Raw genomic sequence first — 19,454 nt, 5'->3', positions numbered from 1 at the left:
TTATCGAGGAAAGCAGTTGATTTGGAATGGAAAAATTCGAGTAGAAAGGGAAGAGAACTAAAATTTAATACTTTAACTTGTATTCATAGGTTGACCATTACACTTACCGTGAGGGTATTGGGTATAATTATGGATACAATGTTATACGAGAACTCGAGTTTACCTCTTTCGAGGATGAGGGATCGGATAAGTAGCTACTGGAATAGCGAATGATGTCTACGGTATTGCGAGTAATAATAAGATCCTCATAGTAGTAGTGAATCCTTTTCGCATGTGATTGGATTTCTACATGAAGTTGTTAAGCAACTTTAAGGGGTTTAAGAATATTATAACTCTTAATGCTCGTAGGTCGCCCGAACTATTTGCTAGTATGAATTGCGTGTTTTATTGCCATGGTACTAGCTTGGATCTAGTCCACCATGTGCGAAGTGAGGGATGTTGGATATTAGGTTTAAGTTACGAGTCGGCCAGGTGGACTGACCCGGCCCACTTAAAAGAGATAAGGTTGATAGAAGTAAATTTTTAGGGAAGTTTATTAACTTCCAAAAGAATAGGAGAAGTGTCGCACGTTAAAAAAATTGTGGGAGCGTGCAAACAGTTGAGGCGATCGGACGTTCTCCCCTTCTCCTCTTCTCCTCTTCTCCTCTTCTTTATATATTTCTCTTTAGTATACACAGAGACTTTCCGTGACAAGAAAAAGAAAGAACATAGCAAAGTTAAGGCATCTAGTTTGTGAACAAGAACTATATTTTCTAGAGATTCAGAATAAGACTTGAGGATATTATTTTGGTAGTGAGTTCAACAATTCTTTCGTTGTATTATTGATAGGTACGCTAATATTGTTCTCGCCCTGCGATTTAATCTTTCACTGATAAAAAGGCTGATTTTAGTAGAAACAGAACTAGTGCTTATGCTGTGAGAAAGAAACTACAAAATTAAGTAGAAGCACACACTGCTTTTTACATTTTCAAATATAAAAATATCCATATAAATAATTTATATGATTTATATAACTATATTGTCCTAAAAAAAGTAATCTCATGCATGTGTGACCTATAGGTCACGAGTTCAAGTCGTGGAATCAGTCACTGATACTTGCATCAGGGTAGGTTGTCTACATCACATTCCTTGGGTGCGACTTTTCTCCGAATCCTGTATGAACGCGATATATTTTGTATACCGATCAGTCCTTTTTTTAATCCATAAACACATCTTTATTTTTGCTATAGCACATATGGTTATAAGTGGTCAAGATATCTACGCTTTGCAACCAGAAAAATGTCGGATAAGCAACAATATATAAACATTGGAGGAAAGATTTATGTCAAGGAAATGGAAAAGAAATACAGTGAATTTTGCTTAGTGTAATTTACAAAATGAGAGCAGTGGGGGTATATAAATGTTTCTTCGTATACTGCAATTTACAAATTGTGGTCCGCCAATGTTGGCTTGTCGCTCTCCTTTATAGAGTTGACAAGAATTGGTTCAATTTTTTTTGTCGATGTGGTGTTAGATATTTGGTATTTGCATTCAGGTCCAAATTAATTTACTTTCACGCTGCTCAATGGCACAGTTAGGTGGCAGAAGGAGTTTCAACTGAACTCCCTTTGTCCGAAAATTATTGTATATATAAGGTTAAATTCTTTTTTTTATATATATATTAGATGTTGAAACCTCTTAGCTTCTTTGCATATCTGACTTTTTTTAATTTTTGAATTCCCTCGATGAAAATTCTGCTTCGGGCACTAATGTTGCATAAGATCCATTAAAAGAGGTTCGAACTCGAAATTTATGATGGAGGTATTCTATCAATCTCATCACAACCTTAGGTGTTAAATTGGTTCACCTCGAGTATGACCGCTCCTCAATTAGCCATGAGGGTTTTGGTAGATTTTAATACAAATCCTTTTTGAGAATCTTATGCTAGAGTCGATATGAGTCCATGGGTATCTTTCGGGGACTTTGATGCAATTTCAATATTTATGTCAAACCTCCAATAAACTGTTTATATATATATATATATATATATATATATATATATATATATATTGTCACGATCCGGAATTTTCACATTTCGGGATCATGATAGCGCCTAATATTTCACTTGCCGGGTAAGCCAACGTTTGATATATTTTAAGTAATTTTTAAATAAATCAAATTTAAATGATGCCAATTACTAAAACAAATGAGATGGAACCGAAATAAAGTGCAAAAAATAATACAAAAGAAATATATAAATATATCCCCGAATCTGGTGTCACAAGTGCACGAGCTACTAGAATAGTACAAATAAAGGTTTGGATAAAAGTAAAGTTGTTTGAATGAAAATACACAGCTAAGATAAAGAAGAAGGGGACTTTAGAGGTTGCGAATGCCGAGCAGTTGTACCTCAAGTCTCCACTCAATAGCCGACCCGAACAATCTATGGACCGCCGCTGAGACCCACTCCAAAATTTGTACAAGAAGTGCAGAGTATAGTATAAGTACAACCGACCCCATGTACTCTGTAAGTGTCGAGCCTAACCTCGACGAAGTAGTGACGAGGCTAAGGCGGGTCACTTACAATAACCTGTACGCAGTATAAAATATTAACAGATAAGAAAAATACGGAAACGAAATATGGAAGTTAACTCGTGGAAATAACTCAATCCTCAAGAAAAACCAATAAATACCAGAAATATCAATCCTTAGAGTCACATGTGAAAGCACCAAGGTCAACACAATACAATAAGGAATAGAAAACACATAAATTATTGCGGCGCGCAACCCGATTTCACCGTACAACATTATCCACCATGTAAATATCAATAATAATAAGCAAATATATGTTGCGGCGTGCAACCCGATCCCACCATATAATTAGAGTCAATATCGTAATTCACCCTTATTTCACCATATCAATCCACCCTTGTTTCACCTGTTGCGGCGTACAACCCGATCCCACCGTATCATTATAAATTCACCCTTATTTCACATATTGCGGCGTGCTACCCGATCCATAAATAAATCAACAAGTGCAATCAATTTAACAACCCGAATCACAAGAATTTCTACGATTAACGAATATGAAAGCGACAATTCAATAAGGAATCTCGTACCAATTCATGAAAGGCTACAATTAACACTCAGCAATAAGACAAGTCAAATATATGGCAGTTAAAGGGTACAATTAAGGCAATTATCAATTAAGCATGAAAACATGAAAGAAATTTACATTTATAAAGCGAGAATAATAGATGACAAGTAGCAAGTTAAGGCATAGGAAGCAACTAAGGCATGTAACAATTAAGACATAGAACAATATAATTAATGAAATACGGGAATACGGGTAGGCATGGAAACAAGTAATTGGCGGAATATAGACACTCGTCACTTCGCATATACGTCGCTACACATGAAATTCACATAGCACATAGCTCAAGGGTTCCTATTCCCTCAAATCAAGGTTACACCAAATACTTAACTCACTCCACAAATCAACTCAAAGTTCAACCACGGCCTTGCCTTTCGAACAAGCCTCCCAACCAACCAAAACTATCAAATTATTAACCAAACGATTCAAAAATAAGTTTTAGAAACTACTCACGAATTAAAGAGGTCCAATTTAGATCATTATTGAAAAAGTTAACAAAAGTCAAACCCGGCCTATTTGGTCAAAACCCAAATTTCGGACCAAAATTCGATTACCAATTCACCCCCGAGCTCGGTTATGTAATTAATTTTAAAATACGACCTCAATTCGAGGTCTAAATTCTAATTTTATAAATATTCCTAATTCTACCCAAATTCCCCAATTTCTACCATGAAAATCCTAGATTAAATTTTGAAAACTTGTGAAATATAATGGGTAATTGAAAAGAAATAGATTAAAGTTGCTTACCAAAGAATTTAGGAAGAAAGTTTCTTGATAAAATCGCCTCTTGGGTTTTTAGGGCTGAGAGTTTATGAAAAATGAGTTAAATCCTGGTTTCTCAACTTTTTGTCCAGGCACAGATGTCACAATTGTGATATGGGGTTCATAATTGTGAATCCCGCAAATGCGAGACATGCTTCGCAAATGCGAAGAAGCCCTATCTCTGCTATCATCGCATTTGCGATAATCTATTCGCAAATGCAACCTATTGATCGCAATTGCGATCTCAGCTGACCCAACCCCTCTTCGCAATTGCGAACCTGACAAGAAAAGGGAATTTTCGCAAATGCGAATACTGATCTCGCAATTGCAAGGTCAGAGACCTGTACCAGAAGAAATTTCATCAGCTATTTTTCTCAAGTCCAAACCACATGAAGCCTATCGGAAACTGACCCGAGCCCTCGGGGCTCAAACCAAACATGCACACAAGTCAAAAAATATCATACGAAGTTGCTTGCGTGATCAAAATACCAAAATAACACCTAGAACTACGAATTGAACATCAAAACGAATGAAATTTTCAAAGAAACTTAAGAATTTCTAATTTCCCAACCGGGCGTCCAAATCATGTCAAATCAACTCCGTTTTGCACTAAATTTTGCAAAAAAAGTCATAAATACAGTAATGAATTCATACCAAGTTCCGAAACTAAAATACGGATCCGGTAGCAACAAAGTTAAACTTCAGTCAAACTTAAAATTTCATTAAACCTTTAAATTTCTAGTTTTCAACAAATGGCGATTATTCGAGTTAGGAACTTCCGAATTCGATTCTGGGCATACGCCCAAATCCCAAATCATAATACAAATGCACCAGGACCGTCAAAATACAGATCTGGGTCTGTTTGCTCAAAATATTGACCGAAATCAACTCAAATAAATTTTAAAGCACGATTTCATATTTTAATCAATTTTCACATTAAAACCTTTCGGAAAAAAGATACGAACTGTGAACGCAAATCGAGGAAGGCTAAACGAAACTATTCGAAATTTTGAAACATAGAATTGAAGGTTAAAACTATAAATGGCCTATCGGGTTATCTCTCTCTCTCACACACACACACACCAATATATATATATATATATATATATATATATATATATATATATATATATATAAAAAACTAAACAACACAACAAAAAAAAATTAAGTACTAAGCACCATAAAATATAAACTCATTGAATTTAAATCTTGAATTAATTTTTGTCTCATTCCTTATTTTACAAAAAAATTGTAGTCTCTCTTTCTATCTGATCAATGACGCGGTACGAACTTGTATGGGACAAATATTTTGATCAAATCAATATTGTATTCTCTATCTATGCATATCATGGCTGCAATAGACCCCCTAAGACCACACTCAATCATATTGAAAAGGTGATCTGTAACTTTTTCTGGGAGAGTTTGAAGGCAGACCAAAGCACCATTGGTTTTTATGGAAGCCATTGTGCTACTTACAAGAAGAAGGTGGTGCTGGTTTTAGATCTATACATGATATTTGTCTCATTTTTGCTTCTAAAAATTTGTGGGGATTGAGAACACAACAATCCTTGTGGAGAGAGTATAGTGAGGCAAGGTACTGCAAAAGAATACATTTTGTGGCTAAGAAGTGGAGGCACGGACAGTCTCACATATGGAGGAGACTTATGGAGATTAAACATGTAGTGGAACCCCTTATCCTTTGGAAGTCTAATGCAGCAGAATGCTCTTTTTTGGTGGGATCGATGATTGGTCTGGACTGGGACCGCTAGCTAAATTTGTGGCTCAAGGACCCAAGCCAGGTAAAATGCAGTTAAAATAGGTCTATGATGGTGAGACATGGAACTTTCAGGAGGTTTGACAAGTTTTACCAAATCACATTTTGGAGCAGATCAAGAAAGTCCCAATTAATGAAGATAACAAACTGGATAGGCCTATTTGGAAACTATCCAAGGATCATGTCCTTACAAAGAATATGGCATAAAATTCTCCCCTTTAAGGTATCCTTCTTTATGATGAGGCTTTTAAGAGGGAGATTACCAACTGATGAAGTGATAAGAAAGTTTGGCATTCAATGCCCTTCTAAATGCTATTGTTGTAGAGATGCACAAGAAGACTATATTGCTCACATCTTTTTCTCAAGCTGGAAAGCTCGATATGTATGGAAACATTTCAGTTAGAGCGTATGTATTACTATCTCAAGCAACTTAAAACAGACATTGATGAAATGGTGGTCCATTAAGCCTTTGAATGAGGTGCACAGTTTTGTTCTCCGATGTGTTCCTTCAATTATCTGTTGGGAGTTGTGAAAACAAAGATATGCAGCTAAATATGAAGGTTCATATGCTTCTGTACGAAGCTTTCTAGATCGAGTGAAATCACTGATAATCATACTTCTTAAAGTTCACTACAAGAGAATCAAATGGCAAGACGACTGGGGTGGAATTTGCAGGTTCCTAGAAGGTTTTAAACCTCTAATGAAAGCTCTCAACGTGATGTGGTCAATTCCTCCTTCAGATAGACTGAAGCATAACACGGATGGGAGTAGTAATGTTATGAAAAGAGTGGCCGGTATTAGGGGTATTGTTAGCGATAGCAGTGGAAAGCTTGTCATGGCATATGCCAAGGCTCTTCACTTCTGCACTAACAATACGGCTGAAACACAAGCTACATTTTTTGGAATTGAGTGGATTGCCTTCAATAGGATTCACAATGTAATTCTAGAAATGGACTCTTTATTGATTGTTAATATGCTTAATGGATCTTCTTCACTTTTTTGGGAGATTCATGATGATATTTTAAAGATGAAAAAGATTATTCAGAGTCATCGAATTGAAGTCCAGCACTGCTATAGAAAAGGAAATTCAGTGGTAGACACACTATCAAAATATGGTGCTACATTGGATATTCTACCTATTGTTACCATCTTCCTCAATGTCCAAGATCTGCCTAGAGAGACTGTAGGGGTATATCAGATGGATAGGAGGCAAATGCCTTCATTTAGATTCAGGAGATTAAAAATAAAGAACCTGCGGCTAGATGGAGTAGGATGATAGTTAGATTGTCCATATGTTGTGTTTGTACATTTTTTTGTAAGCTTAAAAGTCATAGCATATCACATGTACATGGAAGACTCACTTCCTGCAATCATAGTAGTACTAACATAGATAACCATTTTTGGGTGTTAAGTAGGAACATAGGCATTTGATTCTTTTGTTATATGTTTCTCATTTTGGTTATTAATCTATAGGTAGGGGTCTGCCTAACCCCTACCAAAATGGTGGTCTTTAAAAAAAAAAGAACTTGTATGGGACACAGAGGAAATTTAGATTGCAGAAATTAAATTGAAAGATTCATTGGTCTAAATTCATTTTCATATCGAATCCGAAGATATCCGCCTTTTATTTTACAGATATGCCTTTTGATCCAACTCCATTGCACAAAAATATTCAGATAATTCTTTTAGGAGAAAGCAAGCTCTGGCTTTTGTGCTAAACTTACTAATTGAACAAAACACACCATTTTCTGGTGAACAGAATTCCAAGGGTTATTACTCTTAACTAGAGGCCTCGGATTCGAGCTCTAAAAATAAAATAAAAAATCCAGACAGGAAACGTTTCCTTGTTTAATAGACACCATGCAATATGAATCTGGATTAGTACCGGACATCAGGGAAAACCAACAAAAAGTAGAAAAAGATGATGTTGTGTCATAGAAACAAGCAATATATTAGGACAGAAAGAGTATCCATGAATGATACTGTTCCTCTTTTAATTTTATATTTAGGCTTGCAAGTCTTGAATTATGATAAATCACATGCCGAAAGACAAAAGTTCCATTGTTTAATGTATTTAGTATCTTATTAGTACTGGATTTAAGACTGCTTTTGCTGGAAAAGAAGCTTAATTTCAGTGAGAAAAAAATTAATCCCAAGGTCCCCCTCATCACTAAACTACAGAAAGCAAAGAATGAACATCTTATATTCTTATTTCCTTGTTTTCTGGACATGGTTTCATCATTTTTCTTCTATAAAATAACACTGGATTAAGGAACTACACTAGATTTCCAAAGTGATATGATTAAAGTTAAAGAATAATCCCTTAATACGCTAACTAAGAAAAAACAAAAGAAAAATGACGTTGTATAGCCACTGTAAAAATAATAGCCGAAAAAATATATAAAATTTGTATATTGTTTGTGTGTGTATATATATATATATATATATTATATGTTATATATAAAAATTATACAAATTTTATACACTTTTCGATTACCAAATATAAATAATTTCTGACGCGGGCTAAAAGTTATAATACCCTAAGAAAAAAACGCACAGCACTGTGCTGTAACATAGATTGGGCTAAACCAACTTGCAAATATTTAGGCCCATTTTTATTTGGCCTTAGGAACAAGCTCGGGGGGAAGTACATAAATAGCTATTTTTAGGGCTGCTATTTAGGGATTAGACAATACTTATTTTGTCCTAAAAATTTGAACTAATAATCTTAACTTCGCGACTTTGTGTCCTGAAAAACTGAAATTCAAGATATATTGACTAATTTCTAAATAGCAGCCCTCTAGAATGGCTACGTGGTGTTATTTCTGCCCAAGGTCAACATTAATGGGCTCCAGGACTCCTCACAGACCATAACGTGCCCTTTTGTGGGGCAACATCACAGAACACAAAATTGAAATGGATTTTAATGCAAATAGCCGGTCACATTCACTGTTTACTTTTTTTTAGCCGATATACATAGATTATATACTGATTATATACATATATAATATATATTATATGTACCAATAAATTTGAGCCTAAAGAGGCCTTAATTTTTGAGGATAAGATTCACAAATAGTTACTTTTCAGCCACTGTAATTGAAAAATAGTCACTAACTCTATGACAATGAATATTTTTCAATTACAATGCTAAAAAGTGGCTAGCGCATGCTACAACTATCATTTTTAAGGCCACAATTTCAAGATTCTGAAAATAGAAAAGAACAAGAAAAAAAAGATAAGATTATATCCAGCGGCACAGCTTAAATTAGTAAAAATAGTACGGGCTAGCCAGTTTTCAGACTAGTAATTCAAAAACAGCTAGCATTTGTAAAGTTATTGAAAAATAGCCACTATTTTGCTGCAACACAGACCGGTCCAGCATAATATACTGGAGATTGGTGCTCTTGTGTATGAACTTTCAGCATATTATGCTGGAACTCCTACACACGGAAAGAGCAAGCATAATATACTGGAGATTGGAGCACCTGTGTATGAACTTCCAACATATTATGCTGGACCGGTATATTATACTGGAACTCCAGTATATTATGCTGGAATATTTTTCGGATTTTGAATAATATTTTCGTTCGGATTTATCTTTCCATGAAAAGTGGCTAAATTTCGATTACTTTTGAAACTGTGGCTATTTTTCGATTACCACTTGTAAATCTAACTATTTTTGAATTTCTCCCCTTAAATTAATATAGTGAGTAAGTTAGTGATGAAAACCCTTTGCAGATTTAATTCAAATGTAGCTTCTTTTTTAACTTAACCATTTCTAGGGTAGTTGTTACTAGCATTAACTTCAATTAAGTGTAAACACATGATACAAGTGAATCCTTACCAAGAAGTTATTCGTTTTATATAGCGAATCAATTTCATCGATATAGATGTAATATCAGAGTTAGTACTTAATTAGAACTCAATTTATTTGCTTTTACCAAAATAGCCTCTAAATCAATATTAACAATCATTGTAAGAAAGGATATAATGATCGGTCAATATTTTAAGAATATTCCGATTATTAACGCATGGTTTATAATAACTAGATCATCAAATGCTCAAATGCAGTGACAAATTTACATTAAAGAAATATATGTTATTTTGTATTTACCTCTTCTTTTCTTTTCTTTTTCTTTAATTATCCGTTCTATTTTGTCTTTCTATTTCTCTCCTTTGTCTTTTTTTTTCCTTTCATTTTTACCTTTCTTTTTCTCTCTTTGATTTCATCTAGCCCGATTACCGGAGATCTGCTATTGATTATTTTTAAATTGAGATTTATCTCTACCTTGAACCAATATAAATTTGTTGTAGTATAAATAAATTATATGATTATAAGATCTAAGTTACACTACTTAGTTACTCATATTTTTGTTCTAATTAAATTATTGCTTAATTATATTTTTTTTCCAAAGGAAGTATATATTGCTTAATCATATTCTTAATTCGGCTAAATTGTTAAACTTTTATCTCCAATTTATTAATACGAAATATAGTTTTTCTTTTGGTAAGCAATTTACGTATAACTTAGCTATATGCTCCAAGTCTTTATGATATTTTGTGCTTCTTTTTGCACTAAAAACTTGCACAAGTTTTAATTTTTATGGCATTAATTTGTCATTTGAATTATGCTTTTCCTCTCTATTTTGACTCCTTCTATCTTCGACAAAACGAGAATTTGGGTATGGGGAAAGGTGATAGATACTCAAAGTCCCGTGATTCTAGCATGATCGCTTTAATTGACTTATATTCAACTTATAATGAGTTATTTGAATAGTATTTCACTTATTTGAGTTAGTTTGCCCCTGGTTTGACAATGTTTTCTTGTTTGATATTGTTTGTCTATTTAGTTTGTCTCTCGTGATTATGAATTTTTTTTATTCGTCCTAGTCTTCTGGACCAAATATACATCTAGCATGCTTAATATTTGAGTTAATTGCGCGCTTGCCGTAATTTGGCAAAAGGCATATGGGAGGCCAAGAACCATGGTGAGGTTTGCTTCTTGTTTCCTTCAAAGTATTCTTTGCGTTCTATTCGTTACCGATTTCCTTTTGTGCAGGCGTAACCAGGGATGCCGCTTTGAGGCCTTCGAGCGGTGAAGAAGAAAACAAGTCCCTAATCCCTAAACAGGGGGAAGATAAGAAGCGAAGAGCTTCCTCTCGGTCAGAGGACCCCAAGCCCAAAACTTGAAGGGTGAGGAGAAAAGCAATTTCCCTTTCGATTGACTCGGTCCAACGACTGAGAGAAGAAGAAGAAGAAGAAGAAGAAGAAGAAGAAGAAGAAAATAGCTCCTCAGCTTGTTTACCCGAAAATTCGGATAATGTTAAATTTAGATATGGTTCTATGGGTATGCAAATTCCTTTGATACAAAATGACAATACAGGTATTTTTGCTATAAAATGGGAATGATGGACGGGAAGACTGAAATGAATTAGAAAAACAAGCACAATGAAATCTTAATGTATCTTAGAGGACATGCGTCTATTACAATCTATCCCCCTTTTTATAGTAGAGGGTCACTGCTTTATCTATAACAACATAATAAAATAATACATATAGTGGAGGACCCATGATGGTTTGTCTCTTCCTTGATTCTCGCCAGGATTCTCTCCCTCGGTGCGGTTGTAACGGCTCTTGTCTGCGAGCTTGGCACTGGCTCGAGCTCGATGTTAGATCGAACCCCCAGTCTTGGTTCGAGCTCAGTTCTACCTTGGGTCATCAATATTCGGGGCCTGTATCGATCGGTGTTGCCCCATAGTCCGATTCGGACACGGGCTCGATAATGATATTGAGTTTTGCCGTTGATTGGTCTTATAGCTCGAAGCTCGACATCCCTACTTCAGAATTCGTCCGAGCTTGTCATGTGGATACCCTTCGATTGAAACGTCATTGTCTCGACCGGTCTTTATGATTGAGAATCGGTTTTGACCGTACACATATAGTCCCCTCGTTTCTCGGAAAGGATGTGGCGAGGAACGATATGATTTCCTTGCGGCTCGATCAAATTTATGTTGACGTTTTTATCGAACCCGATCTTGACGTATGTGATAGCTGTCACATTGGCTCGGTTTTACCGAAGCATTTAATGTGTGTCAGACGGTGGTCGGCCACCGTTGATACCGAACCTTCATGCCTTAGTCTATAAATAGTTTTTCCATACAACCTTTACCATTTTTGCGCCTTCTCTTCTTCCAAACTTTCTTATTTATCCTCTCTATTTCGCTGCTACGGGGCCGTCCATACCAGAATTTTGGTGTTGTCTATTTCTTCACCTTCCTTTGCACTCTTCCCTTTCATATCAATGGCGAAAACTTTCAAAACCGTACCTCAGAAGGAGAAAGCTTTTTCTTCACGGTCGTCTAATGATAAGGCGCCGGTGGAGCCGTCAGTTCATGACTATGTTCCTGGCCCGTGCATTTTGAAGACCGATTTTAAAGTGGAGAATCCTTCCTCCGTTCTGGATCGATGTGAACATGTATCGATGTATACGTGCTCTATAACAGAGGCTTACCTCGAGGCCGTCAGAAAAGATTGCAACTGGGGTTCCGAGGTCATGTTGCAAATTCCATCTTCCGATGAGAGTGTTACCACTTACGTGGAGGGGTTTTTAAGTGTTTATACTTATCCCTTCATACTAGGACCCGTCGACCCGATGATTATTGATTTCTGCAAAAGGTATCAAGTCACCCTTGGCCAAATTCATCCCTCTTTATGGCGTATAGTGATCTTATTGCGCTTCTTCTCTATCAAAGCCGGGGGATTGGATTTTTCTCTGAACCACCTCATACGACTGTATCGGCCTCAGATCTTTCGAGGACTAATCAGGCTTCATCGTCGGGCATCGAAGGCTTTGATTTCGAGCATCGATGAAGACAAGGATCGGGGTTGTATGGGTCGTTATATTCGAGTGAGGACCCGTGATCTCATTCCGGAGGAGAAGATGTCGTTCCCTGAAGAATGAAATTTTGACCGTAAGTGATTTTTGTTCACATTTCATGTCCTTTTCCGATTTTTTCTGATGTCCTTCCCTAATGTTTAGATGCCCCTTGGATGCCACAAGCGGTGCCTGACCTCGAGGACTGGGTTCAGAAGTTAGCCTCGACCTCCTCTTATGCCGAGCGCGCTTGGCGTGATTTGGCAAAAGGCAGATGGGAGGCCAAGAACCATGGTGAGGTTTGCTTCTTGTTTCCTTTGAAGTATTCTTTGCGTTCTATTCGTTATTGATTTCCTTTTGTGCAGGAGTAACCAGGGATGCCACTTTGAGGCCTTCAAGCGGTGAAGAAGGAAACAAGTCCCTAGTCCCTAAACAGGGGGAATATAAGAAGCGAAGAGCTTCCTCTCGGTCAGAGGACCCCAAGCCCAAAACTCGAAGGGTAAGGAGAAAAGCAATTGCCCTTTCGATTGACTCGGTCCAACGATTGAGAGAAGAAGAAGAAGTAGAAAATAGCTCATCGGCTTTGGTAGTCCGATCTACGGAGGCCATCGAGGTTGTTAGAGCTCCCGAGCCAACGGTGGTTGTGCCTGTCGGGGTTGTTTTTGAAGACCTGAGTCTCAACCGGAGTACTCCGAGTGATTTGCTCAGGGCTATGACAATGGGTCATTCGCCTTCTCTTCCATCTTTTTCTGAGGAGGCATTGAAGGAAGCTCGAGAGTTGAAAACTCCCGATATCGGCGCAGGCTCTGGTGTAGGGGATCCTTTTAGGGATTGTTTTACTAGAGTTGATGATGGTTCCGATATTGGTGACGCTTCTATTTTATTAGAGGAGGCTCAGCTTTTCATTACTCGAGTAATAATTCTTTCATACTTGATTTCTTTGTTCTTTTCCATACTTAACTCGTGTTTCTTACTGTGCAGGCCATTAGTAGGTTTCGAGTCGATCTTAGACAGTGTGAGGCCGAGCTCCGGAAGGTCTCAAGTGAGAGAGATGCCTTGCGGCTTCTTTGCAGCCAAAAGGACGAGGCTATAAAGGACCTCCAAGAGGATTTGGCTAAGGTCCGTGAAGAAGGGGTCGAGCTCGATAAGCAGGTGAGCCTCATTCTGTTAAAGTATGGTTCTGACTCAAGCGTGGAAGTTAACCCTTCGTTGTATCAGTTGCAGCAAAAGATCGCAAAGATCGGGTTACTTCGAGAAGCAGTCGATCAAATCCGAGCTGAATGTAATCGGTGGAAGGAGACCCTCGACCGCCTGGCAGCGAAAAAAGAAACCATCTTAACAAAATTATTATCAGCCGACGTTCAACTTCGAAGTGTCAAGAAAAAGGGGTCGGTTCAAGCTAAAAGGATCGAGGATCTTGAAACATGACTTGTTGAGGCTAAGGCGGAGGTTGAGTCATCGAAAGTCTTGGCGGATAAGTCCATTGTTGTATATCGGGCTGATGCTGAGGCTGCTCAGATGGAGGCCTGGGAAGCGGCGAAGACCGTCGATACTCGAGCTCATTGGGTTGCCGAACTTGCCAAGTGTAGGTCTCGTAGGGAGACCCTCAAGGAGATACACGCTCGAGGTTTCGACCTTACCGAAGAGGTAAAAAAAGGCAAAAGAGCTCGAAGCGGAAGCTGAAGCCTTGGCTTCTGATGATGATGATGATGATGGTAGCAAAAGCGGATCCGAGGACGGGGAAGAGCTCGACCAGGAAGCTTAGTTTCTAATTCTTCATGTTTTTAAATTAATCATGTAGGCAATTTTTGTCTATATATATGTATAACGAGGTCGACTTGTTTTTGTTTTGTGAAGACTTTTAATCGAATGTTGACCTTGTAGTCTCTCTGATCGATCAAATTTGTAGCCCCTGGGTTTGCTTGTTGAGTCGATGATTCAAACTTTGAAGGAACATAATCCGTAGGTATAATGTAATGGTTGAGTTAATGTAAACTCAGAGTAAAAGTAGCTTATTAGCCATTGAGTGAATGTTTTGAACATGAAATATTGTAGCCCATAGGCGTAATGGTCGAGTGAGTGCTTGCTCGAACTCGGAATAACAGTAGCCCGTAGGCTTAATAGTCGAGTGAATGTTTCAAACTCGAGATAATGTGGCCCGTAAGCTTAATAGTCGAGTTAATGTTTCGAACTCGAGATAATGTGGCCCGTAGGCGCAATAGTCGAGTAAGTGTTTCGAACTCGAGATAAAGGTAGCATGTAGGATTAATAGTCGAATGATTGTTCCAAACTTGAAATATCATAGCCCGTAGGCATAATGGTCGAGTGAGTGTTTGCTCGAACTAGGAATAACAGTAGCCCGTAGGCTTAATAGTCGAGTGAATGTTTCAAACTCGAAATATCGTAGCCCGTAGGCGTAATGGTCGAGTGAGTGCTTGCTCGAACTCGTAATAACAGTAGCCCGTAGGCTTAATAGTCGAGTGAATGTTTCGAACTCGAAATATCATAGCCCGTAGGCATAATAGTCAAGTGAGTGCTTGCTCGAACTCGGAATAATAGTAGCCTGTAGGCTTAACAGTCGAGTGAATGTTTCGAACTCGAGATAATGTGGCCCGTAGGCTTAATAGTCGAGTGAAGAACTCGAGATAATGTGTCCCGTAGGCTTAATGGTCGAGTGAGTGTTTGCTCGAACTCGAGGTAAAGGTAGCCCGTAGGCTTAATAGTCGAATGATTCGAACTCAAAGTAGTGTAGCCCGTAGGCCTAATGGTCGAGTGAGTGTTTGCTCGAACTCGAAATAAAAATAGCCCGTAGGCTTAGTCGAGTGAATGATTCGAACTCAAAGCAATGTAAGTAGCCCGTAGGCTTAATGGTCGAGTGAGTGCTTGCTCGAACTCGGAATAACAGTAGCCCATAGGCTTAATATTCGAGTGATCATTTCGAACTCAGAATGAAAGTAGCCCGTAGGCTGAATCTTAATTCTGGTTGCACAATAAATCTCAAGTCATTGAACATGTGTTTATGTTTGGGCCAATCTATATGAGCATGGTTCATTTTGACCATTTGGCTCTTACAATTTTTCCTGTTGGAACCCTATTGTTGTGAGATAACTTTCTTGCATCTGAACTCGATGTATTTGAGGGCCCTGATGCCCCCGGTATTCGAGGTCGGTTGGAAAGAGGCCTCGGATATTGTTAAAAGTGTAGCACGATCGATGGTTGCCTCATTAAAAACCTTGCCGAAAAACCTATTTGGGAGAAAACCGGTCTAAGGGAAAAAGAGTGCAACGCGTGCTTTAAGCGAAAGATCTTCTTCAGCTCTTGTTCGGACTTCTGCATGGGTCAGTTAGATGAATATGAAAAGGTCGTACCTTAGCATTAGTACCGTTTTAGATGTGATACATTCCAACTGCTTGATAGTTGTTTGCCGTTTATGATGCCGAGCCTGTATGACCCTTTTTCCAACGTTCTCGAGCATCTGGTATGGTCCTTCCCAATTTGGTCCTAATTTTCCTTCGTTTGGATTCCGAGTGTTGATGGTGACTTTTCTTAACACTAAGTCCTCGGGCTTGAAATGGCGAAGTTTAGTTCTTCGATTATAATACATTTCGATTCGTTGCTTTTGGGCGGCCAATCGGATGAGGGCAGCTTCTCGTCCTTCGTCCGATAATTCAAGGCTGGTGTTCATAGCCTCGTTATTTGATTCTTCCGTCATGAATCAAAATCTGGGACTAGGTTCACCGACTTCGACTGGTATCAATGCTTCGGAACCATATACTAAGGAGAATGGGGTCGCCCCCGTACTGGATTTTGACATGGTTCGGTATGCCCAAAGGACTTCGGGCAGGATTTCTCTCCATTTTCCCTTCGCGTCGTTCAATCTCTTCTTCAGGTTTTGAAGAATAGTCTTGTTCGTTGAATCGGCCTGACCGTTCCCACTGGGGTGATATGGTGTTGATAATATCCTTCTTATTTTGTGATCTTCGAAGAATTTTGTGATTTTGCTGCCAACGAATTACTTCCCATTGTCGCATACTATTTCGGCGGGTATCCCGAATCGGCATATGATATGATCCCAAATAAAGTCTATAACTTCTTTCTCTCTTATTTTCTCGAACGCATGCGCTTCAACCCATTTAGAAAAATAGTCAGTCATATATAAAATAAATTTGGCTTTACCTAGGGTCGATGGCAGAGGGCCGACGATGTCCATTCCCCATTTCATGAATGGTCTCCGGGTTGATGGATCATTGGCGCAAAACTTTGACATTTATCACATTCACGAACAAATTCTTTTGCATCTTTGCCCATATCGATCCAATAATACCCCGCTCTGATCACTTTTCGAACTAATGTGTCGGCACCGGAGTGATTGCCACAAGTGCCTTCGTGTACTTCCTGGAGGATGTAATTGGTATCTCCCGGACCCACGCATACCGCCATCGGTCCATCGAATATTCTTCGATATAGTGTTCTGTCCGCAGCCAATGTAAATCGAGCATCTTTAGTCCGTAGGGCCCTGGAATCTTTAGGGTCTGAAGGGAGCTTTTCATTTTTTAAGTATTCAATATACTTGTTTCTCCAATCCCAGGTTAAGCTAGTAGAATTTATTTTGGCATGCCCATCTTCGATTACCGATCTTGAAAGTTGAACGACAGTCCCCGAGCTCAAATCATCTACCTCGACCGACGATCCCAAATTTGCAAGAGCATCTGCCTCATTATTCCGTTCTCGTGGAACATGCCGTATGGTCCATTGTTTGAAATGGTGTAAAGTGATAAGCAGTTTGTCCAAATACCTTTGCATCTTACCTTCTCGGACTTTGAAGGTTTTGTTTACTTGACTCACCACCAGCAAAGAGTCACAATGCGCCTCAATGACTTCTGCTCCCAAGTTTCCAGCTAGTTCGAGACCTGCAATCATGGCTTCATACTCGGCCTCGTTGTTAGTTAACCTGATAGTTTTAATAGCTTGCCTAATAATATTACCCGTGGGGGGTTTCAAAACTATGCCTAACCCGGACCCCTTTATATTCGAAGCACCGTCCGTAAAAAGGATCCATACCCCGGACGATATACCTGATTTCAAAAGGAGTTCCTTTTCGACTTTGGGTATGAGGGTTGGCGTGAATTCGACCACGAAGTCTGCTAAAATTTGAGACTTGATGGCCGTATAGGGTTGATATTCGATATCGTACCCACTGAGTTCGATGGCCCATTTGGCCAATCGGCCTGATAGTTCGGGCCTATGTAAACTATTACGGAGTGGGCAGGTGGATAATACACTTATGGGGTGACATTGAAAGTATGGCCTTAACTTTCTAGATGCTCTTACCAGCGCAAGTGCCAATTTTTCTAAGTGCGGATACCTAGTTTCCGCTTCCCCTAAGATCTGACTTACGTAATAAACGAAAAATTGCGTACCTTGCTCTTCTCGAACTAGGACACTGCTTACGGCGACTTCCGATACCGCCAAGTACAAGTATAGTTTTTTGTCCATTTTTGGAGTGTGAAGCAGTGGTGGGCTCGATAGATATCGTTTCAATTCTTGTAACGCTTGTTGGCATTCCGATGTCCAGGCGAAGTCGTTCTTCTTTTTGAGTAGGGAGAAAAAATTGTGACTTCGATCTGATGATCTTGAAATGAACCGGCCTAAGGCTGCAATTCTTCCCGTTAACCTTTGTACAAATTTCACGCTGTCCATGATGGTGATGTCTTCGATGGCCTTGATTTTATCGGGGTTGATCTCAATTCCCCGATTTGACACCATGAAGCCGAGGAACTTGCCCGAACCGACCCCGAAAGCACATTTTTCGGGGTTAAGCTTCATGTTTTATTTCCTCAGAATCTCGAACGTTTCCTGCAAATGGGCCAAATGGTCCTCTGCGCGCAGGGACTTAACTAGCATGTCATCAATATAGACTTCCATTGTTTTGCCTCTTTGTTCTTCGAACATTCTGTCTACTAGGCGTTGATAAGTAGCTCCTGTATTTTTTAGCCAAAGGACATTACGTTATAACAATATGTTCCATATCGGGTCACAAATGAAGTCTTTTCCCGGTCGTCCGGGTTCATCTGAATTTGATTATACCCGAAATAGGCGTCAAAAAAGTTGAGGATCTCGCGGCCGGTCGTGGCATCGATCATGCGATCGATGTTGGGCAGTGGAAAGGAATCTTTGGGGCATGCTTTATTCAAATCCTTATAGTCCACACACTTTCTAAGTTTGTTCCCTTTTTTAGGTACTACACCCACATTGGCTAACCATTCGGGATATTTTACCTCCCGAATGGACCCTATCTTGAGAAGTTTGGTTACCTCGTCCTTTATGAATACGTGCTTTTCCTCGGACTGGGGCCTTCTTTTTTGCTTCACCAGTCTAAACCTAGGGTTCAAGCTTAGCTGGTGCGTCGTTATGTCCGGCGGGATCCCTGTTATATCTAGATGGGACCAGGCAAAACAGTCGATGTTATTGATAAGAAATTGGATGAGTTTCTTCCTGAGTTCGGGGCTCAAACCCGCTCCCAAGTATACCTTTCATTCGGGCTAGTGTTCGATCAGTATAATTTGCTCCAGTTCCTCAATTGTTGATTTGGTGGCATCGAAATCATTGGGGGTTACGAAGGATCGAGGGATCCATCAATCATCATCATCTTCTTCAATGTTCTGCTTACCTGGCTGGGTCGAAGCCGATGTCTCTGATTGCTATTTGGCGCTCTGCTCTCCGATTGTGTCTCCTTCTGAACCTGATCCTTTTATCGGCGAAGACGAGGGTATTGATTTTGCTTCTTCGACGGAGAACATTTCCTTTGCGGCTGGTTGTTCTCCGTACACTATTTTGACACCTCCCGATATTGGGAATTTGAGGATCTGGTGTAGGGTCGAGGGTACGGCTCTCATGCTGTGGATCCA

Source organism: Nicotiana tomentosiformis, chromosome 11 (assembly GCF_000390325.3).
Source record: "Nicotiana tomentosiformis chromosome 11, ASM39032v3, whole genome shotgun sequence".
Taxonomy (NCBI): Eukaryota; Viridiplantae; Streptophyta; class Magnoliopsida; order Solanales; family Solanaceae; genus Nicotiana; species Nicotiana tomentosiformis.
Note: the sequence above shows the minus strand (reverse complement) of the source record.